The sequence below is a fragment of the Oncorhynchus tshawytscha genome, unplaced genomic scaffold (genome assembly GCF_018296145.1).
Source record: "Oncorhynchus tshawytscha isolate Ot180627B unplaced genomic scaffold, Otsh_v2.0 Un_contig_4824_pilon_pilon, whole genome shotgun sequence".
Lineage (NCBI taxonomy): Eukaryota > Metazoa > Chordata > Actinopteri > Salmoniformes > Salmonidae > Oncorhynchus > Oncorhynchus tshawytscha.
In genome coordinates this window covers 6,360-27,698 of record NW_024609172.1, presented here as the reverse complement: position 1 = coordinate 27,698, position 21,339 = coordinate 6,360, and the positions used below count along the sequence as shown (strand labels likewise).

At 49.6% G+C, this 21,339-nt stretch overlaps 4 non-coding genes and 2 pseudogenes across 4 annotated transcripts; all 6 read left to right on the top strand.

Moving 5' to 3' along the window:
• Positions 1–2,386: 2,386 nt before the first annotated feature.
• Positions 2,387–2,503, top strand: LOC112241514. Its single transcript, XR_002952297.2, has one exon. It is a non-coding gene; the product is annotated as a U5 spliceosomal RNA (small nuclear RNA).
• A 5,619-nt stretch (positions 2,504–8,122) lies between these two features.
• On the top strand, positions 8,123–8,307 carry LOC112242060. Its single transcript, XR_006081970.1, has one exon. It is a non-coding gene; the product is annotated as a U2 spliceosomal RNA (small nuclear RNA).
• A 196-nt stretch (positions 8,308–8,503) lies between these two features.
• LOC121844380 lies at positions 8,504–8,724 on the top strand (annotated as a pseudogene).
• A 465-nt stretch (positions 8,725–9,189) lies between these two features.
• On the top strand, positions 9,190–9,303 carry LOC121844382. Its single transcript, XR_006081972.1, has one exon. It is a non-coding gene; the product is annotated as a U5 spliceosomal RNA (small nuclear RNA).
• A 6,559-nt stretch (positions 9,304–15,862) lies between these two features.
• Positions 15,863–16,043, top strand: LOC112241512 (annotated as a pseudogene).
• Positions 16,044–16,527: 484 nt separating this feature from the next.
• On the top strand, positions 16,528–16,644 carry LOC121844381. Its single transcript, XR_006081971.1, has one exon. It is a non-coding gene; the product is annotated as a U5 spliceosomal RNA (small nuclear RNA).
• Positions 16,645–21,339: the final 4,695 nt, after the last annotated feature.

Here is a 21,339-nt window from a genome sequence, read left to right as displayed (position 1 = left end):
CGAATTTTTTACTTTTAAAAATGACGTTACGTTATGAAACGCTATTTTTTTCCGTTTATCACACAGTCTTCATAGATCGATATCTAGGCTATATATGGACCGATTTAATCCAAAAAAGACCCAGTATTGATTATGGGACATCAAGGTGTGCAAAGAAAGAAGATGGTCAAAGGTAATTAATGTTTCATATTTTATTGTGCGGTTTGTGTAGCGCCGACTATGCTAATTCTTTTGTTTACATCCCCTACGGGTCTTTTGGGGTGTTGCATGCTATCAGATAATAGCTTCTCATGCTTTCGCCGAAAAGCATTTTAAAAATCTGACTCGGTGGCTAGATTCACAATGACTGTAGCTTTATTTCAATACCAAGCATGTGTATTTTAATGAACGTTTGCGTTTTAACTAATACTATTAGCGTGTAGCGTAGCGCATGTGCATTTCCAGAGCTCTAGGTGGGACGTCTGCGTCTCAAGTAAGCTCAAGAAAGTAAAACATAATAGGGTTTTTACTAATGTGGTTTTACATCAAATCAATAGAGATATTAATAGGGAATGTGACATTTGTCGAATAGGGGCGGAAAATTTTATGCACTTTTTCATTGAATGTAGTAGATTAAGAGGGTTTCATGCGTTTTTAAAAGGGTTGTTAGTGAAACATTGGGGGGAGGAGATTTTTAATGGGATAGAATGGAGGAGATTTTTTCTGTTTGGTATTAATGGGAAAAGTAAAGTTTTGAATTTTAACTTGGTGAATTATGTTTTAAGTCATGCTAGATATGCTGTAAGATTAAGAAGGAACTTGTGTCATTATGAAGGGAAATGTGTGAGTGTAGAGGTATTTTTTAAGAGTATTTTGGAGAAAAATATAGAGATAATACATAGATATGGTGGAGGCAACTTTGAAAAACAGTTTGTGTGGGGGAGTACATTTATTGGAATGTTACCAAATGGTAAACTTGTCTTTAATTACTAATTTGGATTTAGTGAGGGATTTAAATGTCAATTGATTGTATTTTCTTTATGGTTTTGTAAAATGGTGAATTGTTCATCCTAAAAAAAAAAAAAAAAAAAACGCCTGATCTCGTCTGATCTCGGTTGCTAAGCAGGGTCGGGCCTGGTTAGTACTTGGATGGGAGACTGCCTGGGAATACCAGGTGCTGTAAGCTTTTTGTCACTGCCTTGTGGAATTTCAACTCTTTGTCCCTTTTTTCCCACAAGGCTGAAATATGTGCCCTTGCTTTGAAATAAGTAGGCAAGGTTAGTTTGTATTTCATCCAACAATCTGTGCTACAAATTATGGCTGCAGTATATGCAATTTCTTCCACTTTTTGAGTGACACAAAGATGCTTATCTAAATGGTGAAAATGGTTAGTACTTGGATGGGAGACCGCCTGGGAATACCAGGTGCTGTAAGCTTTTTGTCAACTCTTTGTCCCTTTTTTCCCACAAGGCTGAAATATGTGCCCTTGCTTTGAAATAGGTAGGCAAGGTTAGTTTGTATTTCATCCAACAATCTGTGCTACAAATTATGGCTGCAGTATATGCAATTTCTTCCACTTTTTGAGTGACACAAAGATGCTTATCGAAATGGTGAAAATGCAACAGCTGTTAATCAGACTCACTTTGACTTTATATAGTGCACCAAGAGAATCTTGCTTACGAATATACTGGCCGAGTACGTCTGATCTTGTCTGATCTTGGAAGCTAAGCAGGGTCAGGTCTGGTTAGTACTTGGATGGGAGACCACCTGGGAATACCAGGTTCTGTAAGATTTTTGTCACTGCCTTGTGCCTGAATATAATCACTTCCGGTTGCTTCAGGAAGCTTAGAATCAACACAGGTAGACCTCATAGTGGCCTGATGGATTGTCATCGAAGACAGGTTCATACGGCATTCATAACCCACATAGGCTTCAGGTTGAATTTAGGGTTGCAGGCAATGTATTCCTATGGGGAGAGGTCAGTGAAAACTGTTCGATGTAGACACCTTCTTGCTACACGGTCAAGGTTAGACTTGCACAGATCGGGAGGACCTCAGGAACGTACCTGAGGTCGAATTGAGCTTCTCACCCTAACGGTTCGCTCACTGTCACCCAAAAGCAAATGACATTTAGGGCCAGGCTTCATTTTGTGCTACTTTTTCTCATGGTCACTGTGCTTAGACCGAGCGAGCTACGGTCAAGCGGGGCATTCAAGCGGGGCATCTCCTTGAACTCGGCACAGCCTTGAGATTATGGAAATACCATTGCAGGCTCTGTGTGTCTTTAAGCACCGCACTTTGTTCCACAGGCCTCGAAAACTTGGAAGAGTGGGTTCCGGGAGCACCCGCGGGACCCCGGCCTACAGTGCACAGAGTGTGTCTCGGGCCCCCGACCTCTGACTTCCATATGACTCTGGTTTCTCTTCATTACGCACAAGCCTTTCGCCTTTTACTAAAGACTTCCGTGGAGAGGAACACTTACGAGTTCAACGTATTTTTGGAGCGGCTTTGCTTCTTGCAGAGCCCGGTATCTTGTTTCAAGAGAAATTGACATAGATGGGCCAGGATAGTGACTTAAAGATGCATTAGCGACTTTTTTTGACAAAAAACACCTGCCTGTCTGTAGCCGGGGAAACGGTGGCTGGGTGGGTGGGTGGCTGGGTGGGATTGGAGGAGCCGGCTCTTGCCAACCCACCCGCTGAGGTCTGTCGAGACCCCCGGGGGCCCGGCGGTTGCAGGGTTCCATTTGTGGGTTATCGCTTCTCGGCCTTTTGGCTCAGATCAAGCTTGGTACTGAGGTGCCCCAGAGCCCGCTGAGTCAAAGGTCGAAGGCCGGAGGAGGCGGTAAAGTTTTTTTTTTTTTTTTTTTTTTTCTGGGAAAAATTTTTTTGGAAACTTTTTTTTTTTTTTGGAGGAGATGCGCTTCCTTGGGAATGGCGCAGAAAGATTCAAAAAAGGGTCGGTCCCAGGGATTGGATTGCAAATACCATGAGGTTTGCATGGAGGAAAAGGAGAAGGAGCCATGGGAAGAGACATTTGGGAGGACCATGTGCTGATGGGGGCCCCTGAAACTGAAGGTAAAGATGTGATGTGCCTCCAGGGAACCCCATGGAGGGAGGCCTTTGATGTGACTTTCACACAGAGAGAAACATGATGTCATGATGAAGAGGCAAAGAGGTGGGAGAAGGAGAAGGCCCCTGTGCCATTACGAGGTGACCAGCCTGGCAAAGAACAATTTCAGGGTGGTCACGGTAACATGTACAACCCCATGTGAAGGATGAGGAGGTGAGGGCCTTTCTGGGGAGATATATGGATAATGTCTCCTCCTCAGGAAGGCTCCTCAGGGACTCCCTGGGTTTTGGAATGGGAGAGGAGAGGGTTTTCAGGCCCTTACTCAGGGAGGATCCAGGGGGACTGGGGATGGGATACCTCCATCCCCGGCGATGTTCTCCCTGGGGGCTGACAGGGGACATTATATTATGCACGTCAGCCCCCCTTTTGCAGGCGCTGTATGGCCTATGGACATATCCTGGCCTCGTGCAGCACTAGCAAAAAGTGTCGATTTTGTGGATCTGGGGAGCACGAGGCCAAGGACTGTGACGAGCCGAAGGCTGCCACGGGTGTGGCTCACTCAGCACACCTGGCGCGAGATTGCCCGGCCCGGCCAGGCAGGGTCAGGTCATACGTCTGCAGCAGCTGGGGGGGAGCAGGAGGGGGGGATGGGGGGAAGAAGAGGAGGGGGAGGAGGCCAGGAGAGAGGCAAAAAGGCCCAGGGGAAAAGAAAGAAGAAGAAGAAAAGAAGAAGAAGGAAGAGAGAAGAAAGAAGAGAAGAAGAAAGAAAGGGAGAGGGAAAGAAGGAGAGGAGGGGGAAGGAAGGGAGGAGGGGCAGGGAAGAGAAGGGGGGGGGTGGGAAAGGGGGGGAGGGGGGGGGGGGAGGGGGGGGGGGCTGTGGGAGGACCTGTGGGGGGGGGGGGGGGGGGAGGGGGGGAGGGGGGGGGGGGGGGGGGGGGGGGGGGGGGGAGGGAGAGGGGGGGGGGACTGCCTGTCTAATTTCCTAGTGGAGGAGATGAGGGAAATGGTGGAGGGGCTGGCGGGGAAGGGGGGTGTCTCCCCGTCCTCCACCCCTTACCCTGTTACACACCAAAAAAAAGAAGAAAGGAAGAAGAAGGGAGCTTGACAGGCAGGAGAGGGAGGGGGGGGGGGGGGGGGGGGGGGGGGGAGGGATGGGGGGGGAGGGTTTCATGGCCTCCTGTTTGCCTCAGCCCCTCAGCACTTCAGGGAGGGTGAAATGGGGGAGGTGGATCAGGGGCTGTTTGGCTGGGGGGGAGATTCCCAAAACCCTGTGAGGAGATGGGGTCCCCTCAGCCTCAGCAGGGAGGGGGGGAGGGGAGGGTGTGGGGGGGGAGCCCAGGATGCAGGGGATGCACTCCAAACCCTAACACCCTGCCTGCATCCTGGGTTGGAGGGATGGAGGAGGACGGGGGGGGGCGTCAGGAGGGAGGGGGACGTCCCCTGCCGGTGGAGATGGACCAGGGGAGCATCGGGTGAGCCTCCTGTTTTTTTTTGGGTTTTGGGGTTTTGGGGTTTTGTTGATTTTTTAATTTTAAAAAATGAATATTTCTGTTTCTTTTTTTTTTAAAATTAGGGGTTAAGGGATTTTGTTAAAAGGAGGGCGGTTTTTAGTTTTTTGGAAGGAGTGGGTTTTGATGTTTGTTTTTTACAGGAGGTTCACCTGAGGGATGGAGGGGATGTTGTGAGGTTTAAGAGGGAGTGGGATAAGGGGGAATCAGTTTGGGGTGTAGGTGGGGTTCATTCAACGGGAGTGGGGATTTTGTTTGGTAATAGGGAGATGAAAGTAGAGGGCACTTTTGTGGTAATGCAGGGTAGAGTTTTGGGGGTTGATGTCAAGTTTAGGGAGTTAGATATAGGTTATTTGGGGTGTATGGGCCACAGGTGGCGGCAGACAGGAGGGAGATGGTGGACTGTCTGGCGCCCCTGTGTGTTACAAACAGGCACTTGGTGATAGGGGGTGATTTTAATATAGATTTAGGGATAGGGGGAGACAGTAGTGCAGGCGCCATCACCGGGCTAATGGCTTGCCATGGTCTGGTCGATGGTGGCCTGCACACTACTCCGGCAATGGTCGGTCCTACATGGCGCAACTCCAGGGGGGTTGCGCGGAGGCTCGACTATATTTTTGTATCTAGGTCTTTGGGTCGGTTGTCTGGGCGGCTGTTGCCTGTCTTCTTTTCGGACCATGACGGCGTGCTCCTGCAGGTGGGGTCGCCAGTCTGCCTCTTCGGTAGGGGGTACTGGAAACTAAATCGGGATTTACTGGATGAGCAGGTCTTTGTCAATGCCGTCACAGGGGTGTTTCGGGGGCTTGAAGGCCTCCGGCCCTTGTGTGAGGGGGTGTTAGAGTGGTGGGATTTAGTAAAGGTAAGGATTAGGGCCTTTATTATAGGATATGGTAAGAGGAAAAAAAGGGAGGAAAGGAGGGAGGTGGATCATATCCAAAGGTTGCTCGAACTCGAGTACGAGGCAGGCAACCTCGGCGGGTCGATTGACTGGGAGAGATCCACAGCCCTGAAGGCGCAGCTCAGGGAGCTGCAGGAGCAGAAGGCTCGAGCTTTCCTGGAGCGTGCACATAGTGGCTTTTTAGAACATAATGAGACTTGTTCAGCTATGTTCTTTAAGTCGGTTAGGGCCAGGCAGAGTAGGAAGGTAATGCATGGAGTTAGAAAAGAAGATGGTAGTGTAGTAAGTAAACCAGAGGAGATGGTCAGGGTAACAACTGATCATTTCCGAGGTTTATTTAAGGAAAGGGAAATAGATGTAGAGCAGGGAAATGTGTTTTTAGAACACTTGTCCCGGCGGCTGCCGGAGGACATTAGAGATGTGATGGAGGCCCAGATCTCCCTCGAAGAGGTTGAGAGCGCCCTCAGGAGGATGGGTAAAGGGAAGGTGCCTGGGATGGATGGTCTACCGGCCGAGTTTTACCTCAAGTTTTGGGGTATACTTGGACCGGTGGTACTCGAAGTCTTGAAGGCCATCCTTGAGACAGGGGTCCCAGGGGGATCAATGGCTGTTGGTGTGCTGTCACTTCTGTACAAGAAGGGGGACGCAACCGACCTTGGCAACTGGCGGCCATTGACCATGCTGTGTGTAGACTACAAGTTGCTTGCAAAGGTCTTAGCGGATCGGTTGCGCACAGCCCTTCCCTACGTCGTCCATGAGGATCAGACGTGCGGGGTAGAGGGACGCTCTATTAGATGGAACCTACAGTTGATCAGGGACTCCATCGCCTGGGTTGAAGATAGAGGGCTGCCTTTAATGGTAGCAGCGCTAGATCAGGCGAAAGCCTTTGATCGCGTGAATAGATCCTTTCTATTCAGGGTGTTAGGTAGATTAGGTTTTGGGGAGAAGTATATAGGATGGATCCGTACTTTATATGTCGGAGCGGGGTGTCGAGTTAGCGTAAACGGTCACTTGGGTGACGTTTTTGACCTCTCGTCTGGGGTCAGGCAGGGATGCCCGCTCTCGGCACTCCTCTTTGTTCTGTACATGGAGCCTCTGGGGGCTGCCATTAGGGCAGACACGGGGGTGGAGGGCTTGTTGATCCCTGGAAGCGGTGGGCTGCGTGTTAAGATGACGCAGTACGCCGACGACACTTCCTTGCTGCTGTGCAAGGACTCGTGCCTGACAAGGTCCCTTGCCATCATTGGGGATTTCACCCGAGCGTCGGGGGCAGTTCTGAACCATGCAAAGTCTTCCGTTAAGTTTTTCGGAAGATGGCGCGGTAGGACGGATGTGCCCGGGGGGTTATCTCTCTGTGAGGGGGCCCTGAGGATTCTCGGGGTCCATTTTGAGACTTCCGGCTCAGCGACGCTGAACTGGAACATGGGTATCGCAGTGGTACAGAGGAAGCTAGCAATGTGGAAGGCTAGGTCTTTGTCTTTTATAGGTAAGGTCCTGGTCCTAAAGGTGGATGTATTGCCATCTCTGCTGTATTTGGCATACATCTACCCATTGCCAGCATGCCTGAGGAGGCCTCTAGTGAGACTGGTGTTTCAGTTCATGTGGGGTGGCAGGTACGAGTGGGTCGCCAGGGCACGCATGCTCTGTCCCATCGGGGAGGGAGGTAGGGGGGTACCAAACATCCCCCTCAAGCTGGACACAATATTTGTGTCCTTCGTGTTGACAGAACTGGCTCATCCGGTGATACACCCGTCCGGTTACCTCCTGCGGGTGTTCTTCTCGTACCAAGCGAGAAGCGTAATGGTGTGGTCTAACACGGGTCCTCGGGCGGAACAGCTGCCGTGGCACTTTGGCCATGCGGCCAAGTGGCTGCGTGCGCATCCCGAGGTTGAAGTTGCCCGAGTAGGCTTAGATCACAGGCACCTGTACGAGGAGGTCAGGCAGGCAGGGAGACCAGCACCTGTAGCGGGCATCTCGGAAGTGGTCTGGGAGGGAGTGCAGGTGCGGGGCCTGGACAACAGGCTCAAGGACCTGAATTGGTTGAGCCTCCACAAGTGCTTGCCGGTACGTTCCATCATGTACCGGCATAGCTTGGCGCGATCCCCCACCTGCCCAAGATCTGCTTGTGGCAGGGAGGAGACTGTGCGCCATGCCTTTTGGGACTGTGCCTTTGCCGGAGTGGTATGGGCTAGGGCACGGGTGTTGATAGGTATGGTAAGGGGGATTTTGTTGTGACGTGGGCTAGGTTAGAGAGAGGTGTAGGGAGAGCGAGGGGAACAGATAGGGATAGGTTTCTGCTCTGGCTTCTCATGAGTCTCTTTAAACGGGGGCTGTGGGAAGCCAGGCAGAATTTAGTTAAGACAGGGAGAGATTGGGGGTGGAGGGGATAGTGAGGAGGGTGGAAGGAGATGTGAGGGGGAGGATGAAGAGGGAGGAGAGGAAGTGGGGGCAGCATGCGGCACGGGAGAGGTGGAAGGGGGGTTTAGGGCTGGGTGAGGGTTTTTGTAAGGGGATAGATTAGGGAAGGGAGATAGGGAAGGGTTAGGTTTGGGAGGTATGACGGGGGGACGATGCTCCCCTGAGGTTTGTTTTTGTTTGGGTTGTTTTTTGTTTGAATTAGAATGAATGATTTTGAAAAAAGTATGATTTTTGGAAAAATGAATGGAATTGATTTTTTTTTGTAAAAAAAAAAAAAAAAAAAAAAAAAAAAATCTGTTCTTATCAGTTTAATATCTGATACGTCCCCCATCGGGGACTACATATTAAATGGATTTTTCGAACAGGGAGTCGGAAATGGGGCTTGCTCCCTGCATTTGGTTTTGCAGTACCTCCGGGAACGGTGCAACACTTTTCTCCTGTTGTCAAGGGAAAAATTCAAACTCATTCACAAAGCTATGTAAACAGCTAGCTTAGCTTAGCTTAGCTTATTAGCTAGCTAGCTAGCAGAAGAAGAGAAGGAAAGAAACATTCAAACTGAAAAAAGGGCGAAGCGCCTTTCAATGGGGCCCCCAGTTTCCCGCCCTTTTACTTAAAAAAAAAAAAAAAAAATTTTTGTGTGTGTGTGTGTGTGTGTGTGTGTGTGTGTGTGTGTGTTCTCTCTGTTCTTATCAGTTTAATATCTGATGTCTCTCTGTCCCCATCCACAGGGGACTACATATTAAATGGATTTTTCGAACACAGGGAGTCGGAAATGGGGCTTGCTCCGTCTCGCTCCACCTCTGACTTCCACCTCTGGTATTGCAGTACCTCCGGGAACGGTGCAACACTTTTCTCCTGACTGTCAAGGGAAAAATACTCATTCACAAAGCTATGTAAACAGCTAGCTTAGCTTAGCTTAGCTTAGCTTAGCTAGCTAGCCCGAAGAAGAAAGAGAAGGAAAGAAACATTCAAACTGAAAAAGGGACATAGATGGGCCAGGATAGTGACTTAAAGTTTCCCGCCTTTTTTAAAAAAAAAAAAAAAAAAAAAAAAAAAAAAAGCCAGGAAACGGTGTGTGTGTGTGTGTGGGTGTGTGTGTGGGATGTGAGCCGGCTCTTGCCAACCCACCCTCTCTGAGGTCTCTCTCTCTCTGGTTCCATTTGTGGGTTATGCTTCTTGTGTCTCTCTGTGTGTCTGTGACCTTTCATCCACAGGCCTCGAAAACTTGGAAGAGTGGGTTCCGGGAGCACCCGCTGGGCCAAGAGGCCTACAGTGCACAGAGTGTGTCTCGGGCCCCCGACCTCTGACTTCCATATGACTCTGGTTTCTTTCATTACGCACAAGCCTTTCGCCTTTTACTAAAGACTTCCGTGGAGAGGAACACTTTTTTCAACGTATTTTGGAGCGGCTTTGCTTCTTGGTCAGAGCCCAGAGGGTATCTTGTTTCAAGGCAAAATTGACATAGATTTTCATTTCAGGAAAGAGAAAAGATGGATTAGCCCTTTTTTGGGAAAAACACCTTGTCTGGAAACCATGGCTGATGGGGGGGGTGGCTGGGCTGGGTGGGATTGAGGGTGACCCGGATGTTTTTGTCTGCCAGGGGGGGAACCCATTTGGAGGGTTCCATTTGGGGTTATGTTTGATTTTGGCTCAGATCAAGTTGACTGAGGTTTACACATGAAGAGAACAAACATGATGAAGAAGTGTTTTTTTTTCTGAAGAAGAAAAGAAGAAGAAAGGACCCCTGTGCCATTATGGAGGTGAAAAGCCTGGCAAGAACAATTTTAGGGTGGTGACCGTAACATGTAGGGAACCCGCATGTTGTAAGGAAGAGGAGGTGAGAAGCCTTTCTGGGGAGATATGACCAGCCTGGCCAGAACAATGTCTCACCAGGACAAGGCACCTCAGGGACTCCCTATATGGACAATTTTGGGTTTCTGGAACGGGAGAAGAGGGTTCCAGGCGTCCTCAGGGAGGACCCGAAGGTGGGATGGCTACCATCCCCCCTCCGATGTTCTCCCTGGGGGCTGACAGGGGACATTGTACTATGCCGTCAGCCCCCCATTTGCAGGCGCTGTATGGCCTATGGACATATCCTGGCCTCGTGCAGCACCAGAAAGTGTCAGATTTTGTGGATCTGGGGAGCACGAGGCCAAGGAGGTGACGAGCCCAAGGCTTGCCACGGGTGTGGCTCCACTCAGCACCCTGTGGCGTGATTGCCCGGCTCGTCAGCAGGTCATACGTCTGCAGCTGGGGGGGAGCAGGGGGCGGGGGGGGGGGAAGGGGGGAGGGGGAAGGAAGGAAGGGCAAAATGGCAGGGGAAAAAGGGGAGAAGGAAAAGAAGAAGGAAGAGAAGAAGAGAGGAAAGAAAGAAGAAAAAGAAGAGAAGGAAGGGAGAAGGAAGAAGAAGGAGAAGGAGAGGAAGGGGAAAAAAGGGAAGGAGCGGGAGAGGGGGGGGGTGAGTGGGGAAAGAGGAGGGGAGGAGGGGAACCTGGTGGACAGGACCTGGGAAGGGGGGGGGTGGTGGGGGAGGGGGGGGGGGGGGGGGGGGGGGGGGGGGGAGTGGGGGGGGACAGCCTGTCGGACTTCCTGAGTGAGAGATGAGGAGAAATGGTGGTGGAGGAGTTAGCGGGGAAGGGACATTGTGTCTCCCCGCTACCTCCTTCACCAAAAAGAAGAAAGGAAGAAGGGGGAAGTCGGGGGAGGAGAGGGAGGGGGGGGGGGGGAGGGGGAGGGGGGGGGGGGGCTAAGAGATCAGCGGGGGGGGGGGGGGTTTCATTGGCCTCCCTGTTTGCCTCAGCCCCTCAAAATTTGGGGAGGGGACTCCGGAGGGGGGGTCTGTGGGCTGTTTGTTAGAGGGATCTCAACTCCTGTTTGAGGAGGTGGGATCCCCTGCACTCAGCCCCGAGGCAGCAACAGGGGGGGGGAGGGGGGTGGAGGGTGGGGGGAACCCAGGATGCAGGGCACACACAATAGGCCTAACACACTGCCTGCATCCTGGGTTGGAGGGATGGAGGAGGACGGGGGGGGGGCGTCAGGAGGAGGAGGACGTCCCTGCCGGTGGAGATGGACCAGGGGAGCATCGGGTGAGTCTCCTGTTTTTTTTGGGTTTTTGGGTTTTTTTGAGGGTTTTTGATTGTTTGTTTTAATTAAAAATGAGTATTTCTGTTAAATTGTTTAGTTTAAATGTAAGGGGGTTGAGGGATTTTATTAAAAGGAGGGCGGTTTTTAATTTTTTAGAGGGTGTGGGGTTTGATTTTTGTTTTTTACAGGAGGTTCACCTGAGGGATGGTGGGGATGTATGTAGATTTAGGAGGGAGTGGGATAAAGGGAAATCTTTTTGGGGCATAGGAGGGGTGCACTCAACAGGAGTAGGAATTTTGTGTGGGAATAGGGAAGTTAAGGTAGAGAGCACTTTTGTTATAATGCAGGGTAGAGTAATGGGGATAGATGTAGTGTATAGAGAAGCTAGGTATAGGTTAATTGGGGTGTATGGGCCACAGGTGGCGGCAGACAGGAGGGAGATGGTGGACTGTCTGGCGCCCCTGTGTGTCACAAATAGGCACTTAGTGATAGGAGGGGATTTTAATATAGATTTAGGGGTAGGTGGTGATAGTAGTGCAGGCGCAATCACCGGGCTAATGGCTTGCCATGGTCTGGTTGATGGTGGCCTGCATACTACTCCGGCAATGGTCGGTCCTACATGGCGCAACTCCAGGGGGTTGCGCGGAGGCTCGACTACATTTTTGTATCCAGGTCTTTGGGTCAGTTGTCTGGGCGCCTGTTGCCTGTGTTCTTCACGGATCACGACGGGGTGTTCCTGCAGGTGGGGTCGCCAGTCTGCCTCTTCGGTAGGGGGTGGAAGCTAGATCGGGATATACTGGAGGAGCAGGCTTTCGTTGATGCATTTTTTTGTTTCTTTCGGAGGCTTGAAGGCCTCCGGTCCATGTGCGAGGGGTGTTAGAGTGGTGGGATTTAGTGAAGGTGAGAATTAGGGCTTTTATAATAGGATATTGTAAAAGGAAAAAAAGGGAGGAAAGGAGGGAGGTGGATCGTATCCAAAGGTTAGTTGAACTTGAGTACGAGGCAGGCAACCTCGGCGGGTCAATTGACTGGGAGAGATTCGCAGCCCTAAAGGCGCAGCTCAGGGAGCTGCAGGAGCAGAAGGCTCGAGCTTTCCTGGAGCGTGCGCATAATGGCTTTCTAGAACATAATGAGACTTGTTCCGCTATGTTCTTTAAGTCGGTTAGGGCCAGGCAGAGCAGGAAGGTAATGCATGGCGTTAGAAAAGAAGATGGTAGTGTAGTAAGTAAACCAGAGGAAATGGTCAGGGTGACAACTGATCATTTCCGAAGTTTATTTAAGGAAAGGGAAATAGATGTAGAGCAGGGAAATGTGTTTTTAGAACACTTGTCCCGGCGGTTTGCGGAGGACATTAGAGACGTGATGGAGGCCCAGATCTCACTAGAAGAGGTTGAGAGCGCTCTTAGGAGGATGGGAAAAGGGAAGGTGCCTGGGATGGATGGGCTGCCGGCTGAGTTTTACCTCAAGTTTTGGGGTATACTTGGACCAGTGGTCCTCGAAGTCTTGAAGGCCATCCTTGAGACTGGGGTCCCGGGGGGATCAATGGCTGTTGGTGTGCTGTCACTTCTTTATAAGAAGGGGGAAGTAACTGACCTTGGCAACTGGCGGCCGTTGACCATGCTGTGCGTAGATTACAAGATTCTTGCAAAGGTTTTAGCGGATCGGTTGCGCACAGCCCTTCCCTACGTCGTTCATGAGGATCAGACGTGTGGGGTTGAGGGTCGCTCTATTCGATGGAACCTACAGTTGATCAGGGACTCCATCGCCTGGGTTGAAGAGAGGGCTGCCTTTAATGGTAGCAGCGCTAGATCAGGCGAAAGCCTTTGATCGCGTGAATAGATCCTTTCTATTCAGGGTGTTAGGTAGATTAGGATTTGGGGAGAAGTACATAGGATGGATCCGTACATTATATGTCGGAGCGGGGTGCCGAGTAAGTGTAAATAGTCACTTAGGTGACGTTTTTGACCTCGCGTCTGGGGTCAGGCAGGGATGCCCACTCTCGGCTCTCCTCTTCGTTCTGTACATGGAGCCTCTGGGGGCTGCCATTAGGGCAGACACAGGGGTGGAGGGCTTGTTGATCCCTGGGAGCGGTGGGCTGCGTGTTAAGATGACGCAGTACGGGCTCATTTTGTCTGAGAAAACATGGGGTCCATTTTGAGACAGCGTGGAACATGGTGGTTCAGAAAGCTAGCAATGTGGAAGGCTAGGTCTTTGTCTTTTATAGGTAAGGTCCTGGTCCTAAAGGTGGATGTATTGCCATCTCTTTTGTACTTGGCGTACATCTACCCATTGCCGGCTTGTCTGAGAAGGTCTAGTGAGCTTGTGTTTCAGTTCATGTGGGGTGGCAGGTACGAGTGGGTCGCCAGGGCGCGCATGCTCTGTCCCATCGGGGAGGGAGGTAGGGGGGTACCACATCTCCCCCTCAAGCTGGACACAATTTTTGTTTCTTTCTTGTTGAGGAGCTGTCTCCAGTTCTACACCCCGTCCGGTTACCTCCTGCGGGTGTTCTTCTCGTACAGGCGAGAAGCGTAATGGTGTGGTCTAACCGGGTCCTCGGGCGGAACAGCTGCCGTGGCACTTTGGCCATGCGGCCAAGTGTTCTTCCCCGAGGTTGAAGTTGCCCGAGTAGGTTTAGACCACAGGCACCTGTAGAGGTCAGGCAGACCTGCCTGTTCTTCTCGTATCGGCGTCTCGTGGTCGTGGTCCTGGGCGGAACAGCTGCCGTGGCACTTTGGCCATGCGGCCAAGGGCCTGAATGCGCACCCCAGGTTGAAGTTGCCGGTGTAGGTTCATGACCACAGGCACCTGTTGAGGAGGTCAGGCAGGCAGGGAGTCCTGCTTGTGGCGGGAGGAGACTGTGCGCCATGGTCTGGGAGGGAGTGCAGGCGGACTGGTCCTGGACAACAGGCTCAGGACCTGAATTGGTTGAGCCTCCATAAGTGCTTGCCGGTGACGTTCCATCATGTACCGGCATAGAGTTGGGACGGATCCTCCACCTGTCCAAGATCTGCTTCTCATGGCAAACGGGGGAGACTGTGCGCCATGCCAGGCAGGGACTGTGCCTTTGACAGGAGATTGGGGGTGGGCTAGGAGGGTGGAAGGTGATGTGAGGGGAGCTGAGGAGGGGGAGATAAAGTGGGGGCGATGACGGGAGGGTGGAAGGGGATTGACTTGGGGGTAGGTATTGGTTAGAGTTTGGGAAAAGGGCCCTGAGGTTTGTTTTTACAGACAGGGAGGGGAAAATAGAAAATTTAGAGTATGGGCTAAGGGAGTATGAATGGTATTGCATATATAGGGGGTAAAAAAAAAGGTTTCTGCTCTGGCTTCTATGAGTCTCTTTTAAAGGGGGGACTGTTAGGAAGCCAGGCAGAAATTAGTTAAGACAGGGAGAGACTTCCTTGTGGAAGGCAAGGACTCGTGCCTGAAAGGTCTCAAGGCCATCATTTTCTCCTGGGGAGGATCAAGAGGAGGGGGAAAGTTCTGGGGCAGCATGCAAAGTCTTCCGTTAACAGGTTTTCGGAAGATGGCGCGGGCTGGGACGGATGTGCCCGGGGGGGGATCTCTCTGTGAGGGGGGAGGATTCTCGGGGTCCATTTTGAGACCTCCGGCTCAGCGAAAATGAACTGGAACATGGGTTTTGCAGTGGTTCAGAGGAAGCTAGCAATGTGGTGAAGGTCTTTGTCTTTTATAGGTAAGGTCCTGGTCCTAAAGGTGGATGTATTGCCATCTCTTTTGTACTTGGCGTACATCTACCCATTGCCGGCTTGTCTGAGAAGGTCTCTAGTGAGGCTTGTGTTTCAGTTCATGTGGGGTGGCAGGTACGAGTGGGTCGCCAGGACGCAATGCTCTGTCCCATCGGGGAAGGGAAAAATACCACATCTCCCCCTCAAGCTGGACGCAATTTTTGTTTCTTTCTTTGACGGAGCTAGCTCAGCCAGTTATACACCCGTCCGGTTACCTCCTGCGGGTGTTCTTCTGAAATCAGGCGAGAAGCGTAATGGTGTGGTCTAACGCGGGTCCTCGGGCGGAACAGCTGCCGTGGCACTTTGGCCATGCGGCCAAAACGGCTGGCTGCGTGCGCACCCCGAGGTTGAAGTTGCCCGAGTAGGTTTAGACCACAGGCACCTGTACGAGGAGGTCAGGCAGGCAGGGAGTCCTGCACCTGTGCGGGCATCTCGTCAGTGGTCTGGGAGGGAGTGCAGGCGCGGGGCCTGGACAACAGGCTCAAGGACCTGAATTGGTTGAGCCTCCATAAGTGCTTGCCGGTCCGTTCCATCATGTACCGGCATAGTTTGTCGCGATCCTCCACCTGTCCAAGATCTGCTTGTGGCAGGGAGGAGACTGTGCGCCATGCCTTCTGGGACTGTGCCTTTGCCGGACTAGTCTGGGCTAGGGCACGGGTGCTGCTAGGTTTGGTTAGGAGCGACTTTTTGGTGACTTGGGCTAGGTTAGAGAGAGGTGTAGGGAGAGCGAGGGGGTGTGTCTGAAAGGGACAGGTTTCTGCTCTGGCTTCTCATGAGTCTCTTTAAACGGGGGCTGTGGGAAGCCAGGCAGAATTTAGTTAAGACAGGGAGAGATTGGGGGTGGAAGGGATAGTTGGGAGGGTGGAAGGTGATGAGAGGGGGAGGATGAAGAGGGAGGAGATAAAGTGGGGGAGCATGCGGCACGGGAGAGGTGGAAGGGGGTTTAGGGCTGGGAGTGTTAGAAGTGAGGTTTGTAAGGGGATAGATTAGGGAAGGGAGATAGGGAAGGGTTAGGTATTGGGTTAGGTATGACGGGGAGGGAGGAGGACGATGCTCCCCCCACCCGTTTTTTGGTTTTGTTTGTAAATTGAAAATTGCAGGGTTCCATTTGAATGATAATTATGATTTTGTAAAAGTATGAATGGTATTTGATGATAATAAATTATTTTTTTAAAAAAAAAAAAAAAAAAAAAATTCTTATCAGTTTAATATCTGATACGTCCCCCATCGGGGACTACATATTAAATGGATTTTTCGAACAGGGAGTCGGAAATGGGGCTTGCTCCGTCCGCTCCACGCATCGACCCGGTATTGCAGTACCTCCGGGAACGGTGCAACACTTTTCTCCTGTTGTCAAGGGAAAAATACTCATTCACAAAGCTATGTAAACAGCTAGCTTAGCTTAGCTTAGCTGCTAGCTAGCAGAAGAAGAAGAGAAGAAAGAAACATTCAAACTGAAAAAAGGGCGAAGCGCCTTTCAATGGGGCCCCCAGTTTCCCGCCCTTTTACTTAAAAAAAAAAAAAAAAAAAAAAAAAAAAAAAAAAAAATTGGGCCAGGATAAAAAAAAAAAAAATTGGGCCAGGATAGTGTGTGTGTGTGTGTGTGTGTGTGTGTCTCTCTCTCTCTCTCTCTCTCTCTCTCTCTCTCTCTCTCTCTCTCTCTCTCTCTGTGTCTCTGTGTCTCTGTGTCTCTGTGTCTCTGACCTGTGACCTTCTTTTCATCCACAGGCCTCGAAAACTTGGAAGAGTGGGTTCCGGGAGCACCCGCGGGACCCCGGCCTACAGTGCACAGAGTGTGTCTCGGGCCCCGACCTCTGACTTCCATATGACTCTGGTTTCTCTTCATTACGCACAAGCCTTTCGCCTTTTACTAAAGACTTCCGTGGAGAGGAACACTTACGAGTTCAACGTATTTTTGGAGCGGCTTTGCTTCTTGCAGAGCCCGGTATCTTGTTTCAAGAGAAATTGACATAGATGGGCCAGGATAGTGACTTAAAGATGCATTAGCGACTTTTTGAAAACACCTGCCTGTCTGTAAAACACACCTGCTGGGTGGTCTGTAGCCGGGGGTGGCTGGGTGGGGGTGGCTGGGTGGGATTGGAGGAGCCGGCTCTTGCCAACCCACCCGCTGAGGTCTGTCGAGACCCCGGGGGCCCGGCGGTTGCAGGGTTCCATTTGTGGGTTATCGCTTCTCGGCCTTTTTTGGGTGACTCCCGGGAGGGGTCAGGGGCTGTTTGTCGGAGGGGGATCCCAACTCCTGTTTGAGGAGCTGGGGTCCCCTACACTCAGCCCCGAGGCAGACAGGGAGGGGGGTGGAGGGTGGGGAGGAACCCAGGATGCAGGGCACTCGGCCTAACACACTGCCTGCATCCTGGGTTGGAGGAATGGAGGAGGACGGGGGGGCGTCAGGTGAGGTGGAGACGTCCCTGCCGGTGGAGATGGACCAGGGGAGCATCGGGTGAGTCTCCTGTTTTTCTTTCTTTTGGGGTTTATTTGTTGAGGGTTTTTTTTTGTTATTAATTATTAAATGGTTTTGTTTATTAAATTGTTTAGTTTAAATGTAAGGGGTTGAGGGATTTTATTAAGAGGAGGGTGGTTTTTAATTTTTTGGAAGGGGTGGGTTTTGACGTTTGTTTTTTGCAGGAGGTTCACCTGAGGGATGGAGGGGATGTGTGTAGATTTAGGGGAGTGGGATAAGGGGATCACTTTGGGGCATAGGAGGGGTGCACTCTACAGGGGTAGGGATTTTGTTTGGGAATAGGGAGGTTAAGGTAGAGGGCACTTTTGTTGTAATGCAGGGTAGAGTTTTGGGGATAGATGTCACTGTATAGGAATAGCTAGGTATAGGTTAGTGGTGGTATATGGGCCACAGGTGGCGGCAGACAGGAGGGAGATGGTGGACTGTCTGGCGCCCCTGTGTGTCACAAATAGGCACTTAGTGATAGGAGGTGATTTTAATATAGATTTAGGGATAGGGGGAGACAGCAGTGCAGGTGCCATCACCGGGCTAATGGCTTGCCATGGTCTGGTTGATGGTGGCCTGCACTCTACTCCGGTAATGGTCGGTCCCACATGGCGCAACTCCAGGGGGGTTGCGCGGAGGCTCGACTATATTTTTGTATCTAGGTCTTTGGGTCAGTTGTCTGGGCGGCTGTTGCCTGTCTTCTTTTCGGATCATGACGGGGTGCTCCTGCAGGTGGGGTTGCCAGTCTGCCTCTTCGGTAGGGGGTACTGGAAATTAGATCGGGATTTACTGGATGAGCAAGTTTTTGTTAATGCCGTTACAGGGGTGTTTCGGGGGCTTGAAGGCCTCCGGCCCATGTGTGAGGGGGTGTTAGAATGGTGGGATTTAGTAAAGGTGAGGATTAGGGCCTTTATTATAGGATATAGTAAGAGGAAACAAAGGGAGGAAAGGAGGGAGGTGGATCATATCCAAAGGTTGCTCGAACTCGAGTACGAGGCAGGCAACCTCGGCGGGTCGATTGACTGGGAGAGAACCACAGCCCTGAAGGCGCAGCTCAGGGAGCTGCAGGAGCAGAAGGCTCGAGCTTTCCTGGAGCGTGCACATAGTGAAGGAAAGAAACATTCAAACTGAAAAAGGGCGAAGCGCCCTTCAATGGGGTCCCCGTTTCCCGCCATTTTACTTTAAAAAATTAAAATAATAATAATACAAGGGGAAAAGGAAGAAGAGGAGGGTCACTGACCGGGTTGTGGTGGAAAGCATAGGAGGCCATTGGTGTCCATCTCCAACCGGGTTACAGTCCTGAACCCTGATACCGGGGATGAAGGGTCAGATGTGGGGGCTGAGACCCAGGATCCAGTTGTTTTGAAGTTTCTTGCACTGGCGGTCTATGAAGCCTTGATGGGGGGGTCTGGGGATCAGGTCCAGGGGTTCTGTTTGGTTCCTGCGCTTCCTGGGACAGGCACCTCGGAGACGGACACCAATCCTGAGGAGGCTTCAATGGACTATGCACAGGTACTGTCCGGGGGAGACCACTCTTCCAGTCCTGTGCAAGCATCGCAGGTCTGTGGACAGGTACAAACCTGTGTGGACTCCTTTTCCAGCCCTGCCAAACAGTTACCTGGAAGGGGTGAATGACTTTGGGATGGGGGTGGCTCCTGTCTGACAGACTGCATTGAGACCCTGGGTGATCTTGTTTAGTTCCTTCCTTTGTATGGCCCTTTTTACAGTAGTATCAGTTAATGTAAGGGCATTAACCTTTGAGTTAGGGGGCAGTATTTTAATTTTTGGAGAAAAAAAAACGTTCCCGTTTTAAACGGGATATTTTGTCAGGAAAAGATGCTAGAATATGCACATAATTGACAGCTTTGGATAGAAAACACTGACGTTTCCAAAACTGTAAAGATATTGTCTGTGAGTATAACAGAACTGATGTTGCAGGCGAAAGCCTGAGAAAAATCCAATCTGGAAGTGGCCCAGGTTTTAAAGTGCTGCGTTCCAATGACTCCCTATTCAGCTGTGAATGTAACATCAACGAGCTTACGCTTTCTACGTATTCCCCAAGGTGTCTTCAGCATTGTGACATAGTTTTACGCATTTGTTGAAGAATAGCCGTAGGCAGCCACATTGCGTAAGTGGTCACATGGTGGCTCCGAGAGAGATTCTCGCGTAAAATACAGAGGTAGCCATTACTCCAATCGGTCAGAGTGAAAAACGAATTGTCCCGACTGATATATTATCGAATAGATATTAGAAAAACACATTGAGGGTGGATTCTAAACAACGTTTGCCATGTTTCTGTCGATATTATGGAGCTAATTTGGAATATTTTTGGGCGTTGTGGTGACCGCAATTTCCGGGCGATTTCTCAGCCAAACGTGAAGAACATACGGAACTATTTCGCCTACAAAAATAATATTTTGGGAAAAAATGAACTTTGGCTGTCTACCTGGGAGTCTCGTGAGTGAAAACATCCGAAGTTCATCAAAGGTAAACGACTTAATTTCATTGCTTTTCTGATTTCCGTGACAAGTTTGCCTGCTGCTAGCAAGGCATAATGCTATGCTAGGCTATGATAAACTTACACAAATGCTTGTCTAGCGTTGGCTGTAAAGCATATTTTGAAAATCTGAGATGACAGGGTGATTAACAAAAGGCTAAGCTGTGTTCCAATATATTTCACTTGTGATATTCATGAATAGGAATATTTTCTAGGAAGATTTGTGTCCGTTGCGTTATGCTAATTAGTGTCAGATGATGATAACGGTCCCGTTCACGGGCTGGGCGTCACTACAGGTTAAGGGATATGGGGAAGAAAAGGGGTGTTTCAGTACCTTTCCTGTGTCTCCTTCCAGGTTCTCTTTTTACAAGAGGTTTATTTAAAATCATTATCTTCACATTCTATTGAATTACATTTTACATTAACATTCTTCCATATTGATTTCACATCCAAATCCACAAAAACCTTCAACCACACTTTCTCCGAGGCAGGAACTTTTATCTCCTGCAAAATACATTTACTATATACTGTTTTAACTTTCAAACCTGACAAATCATTTTTCACTCCATTACTTTCATAAAATAAAACCGGTAAACCCCCAGCTCTCTTAACCACCTCTGTATTTATTAAAAACACCTACTCCTCAGGAATACACCCCACAATTTTTTTATACATATTTCCTACAGTAGTTTTGCTTATTTCATCCTCCACCTCAACAATATTGTCATAAATAGCCTGTACAGGAAGAAACCCTGGAATAACTTCATATAAAATATCACAAATCTGTCTCATCCCAGCCCTCATAAAATATTTACAAAACAACATTGTATTATTATACTTGATCTTAGGATTCAAAAATATTGGCTGATTTAAAATATTTTCCAAAATGTTACAATCATAAGAAATGTGTGGTAAAAACTGCCCCCAAGCCTCAAAAACTTCCTTGTAAAACAAAGGTATGTTTCCCAACATTTCCTGTTTTACACACATTAATAAACCATTATCCCCGATCCTCCCAACCTCCTGCAAATACTCGGTAAAAAACTTTTTCCACCCGTAATCTAATTCCCCATATAAATACTTCCGAACCATTTTCACTCTTATCGCTATTCTCCTCACCTTTAGATCCACTAACTTCAAACCCCCCTCCTCATAACCTGCAATCAAAGTTTTAAAAGCAATTTTCGCCCCCTTCCCATCCCATAAAAAATCAACTAAAATCTTATTAATTTCGGATAAAACCCATTCTGGCACGTCTAAAACATTCATGACGTGAACAAAAATTGACATCAGTAATGAATTTATAACAATAACCTTCCCCTTTAATTTTAGACACCTTCCTTTCCACATATTTACAACCTTCCTAACTTTATTTATCACACCACTCCATGTCAAATCCCTAGCTTCCTTTTCTTTTACCCCTAAAAACACTCCTAACACCTTAAAATAATCTTTGACCTCTTTAAAAGAAAAATTCCCCTCATTAACCTTCCCAATATACATTACAACAGACTTTTCCATATTAACTTTAGCCCCTGATGCTCTTCCATATATTTTAAAACCTTCTATTACCCTTTTTACACTGTCCTCATCTCTAACTGTTATAGTTGTGTCATCTGCATATTGGTGAATCAAACTAAAACCCCCCTGTGGAGTCTGGACACAATTAATAAAATT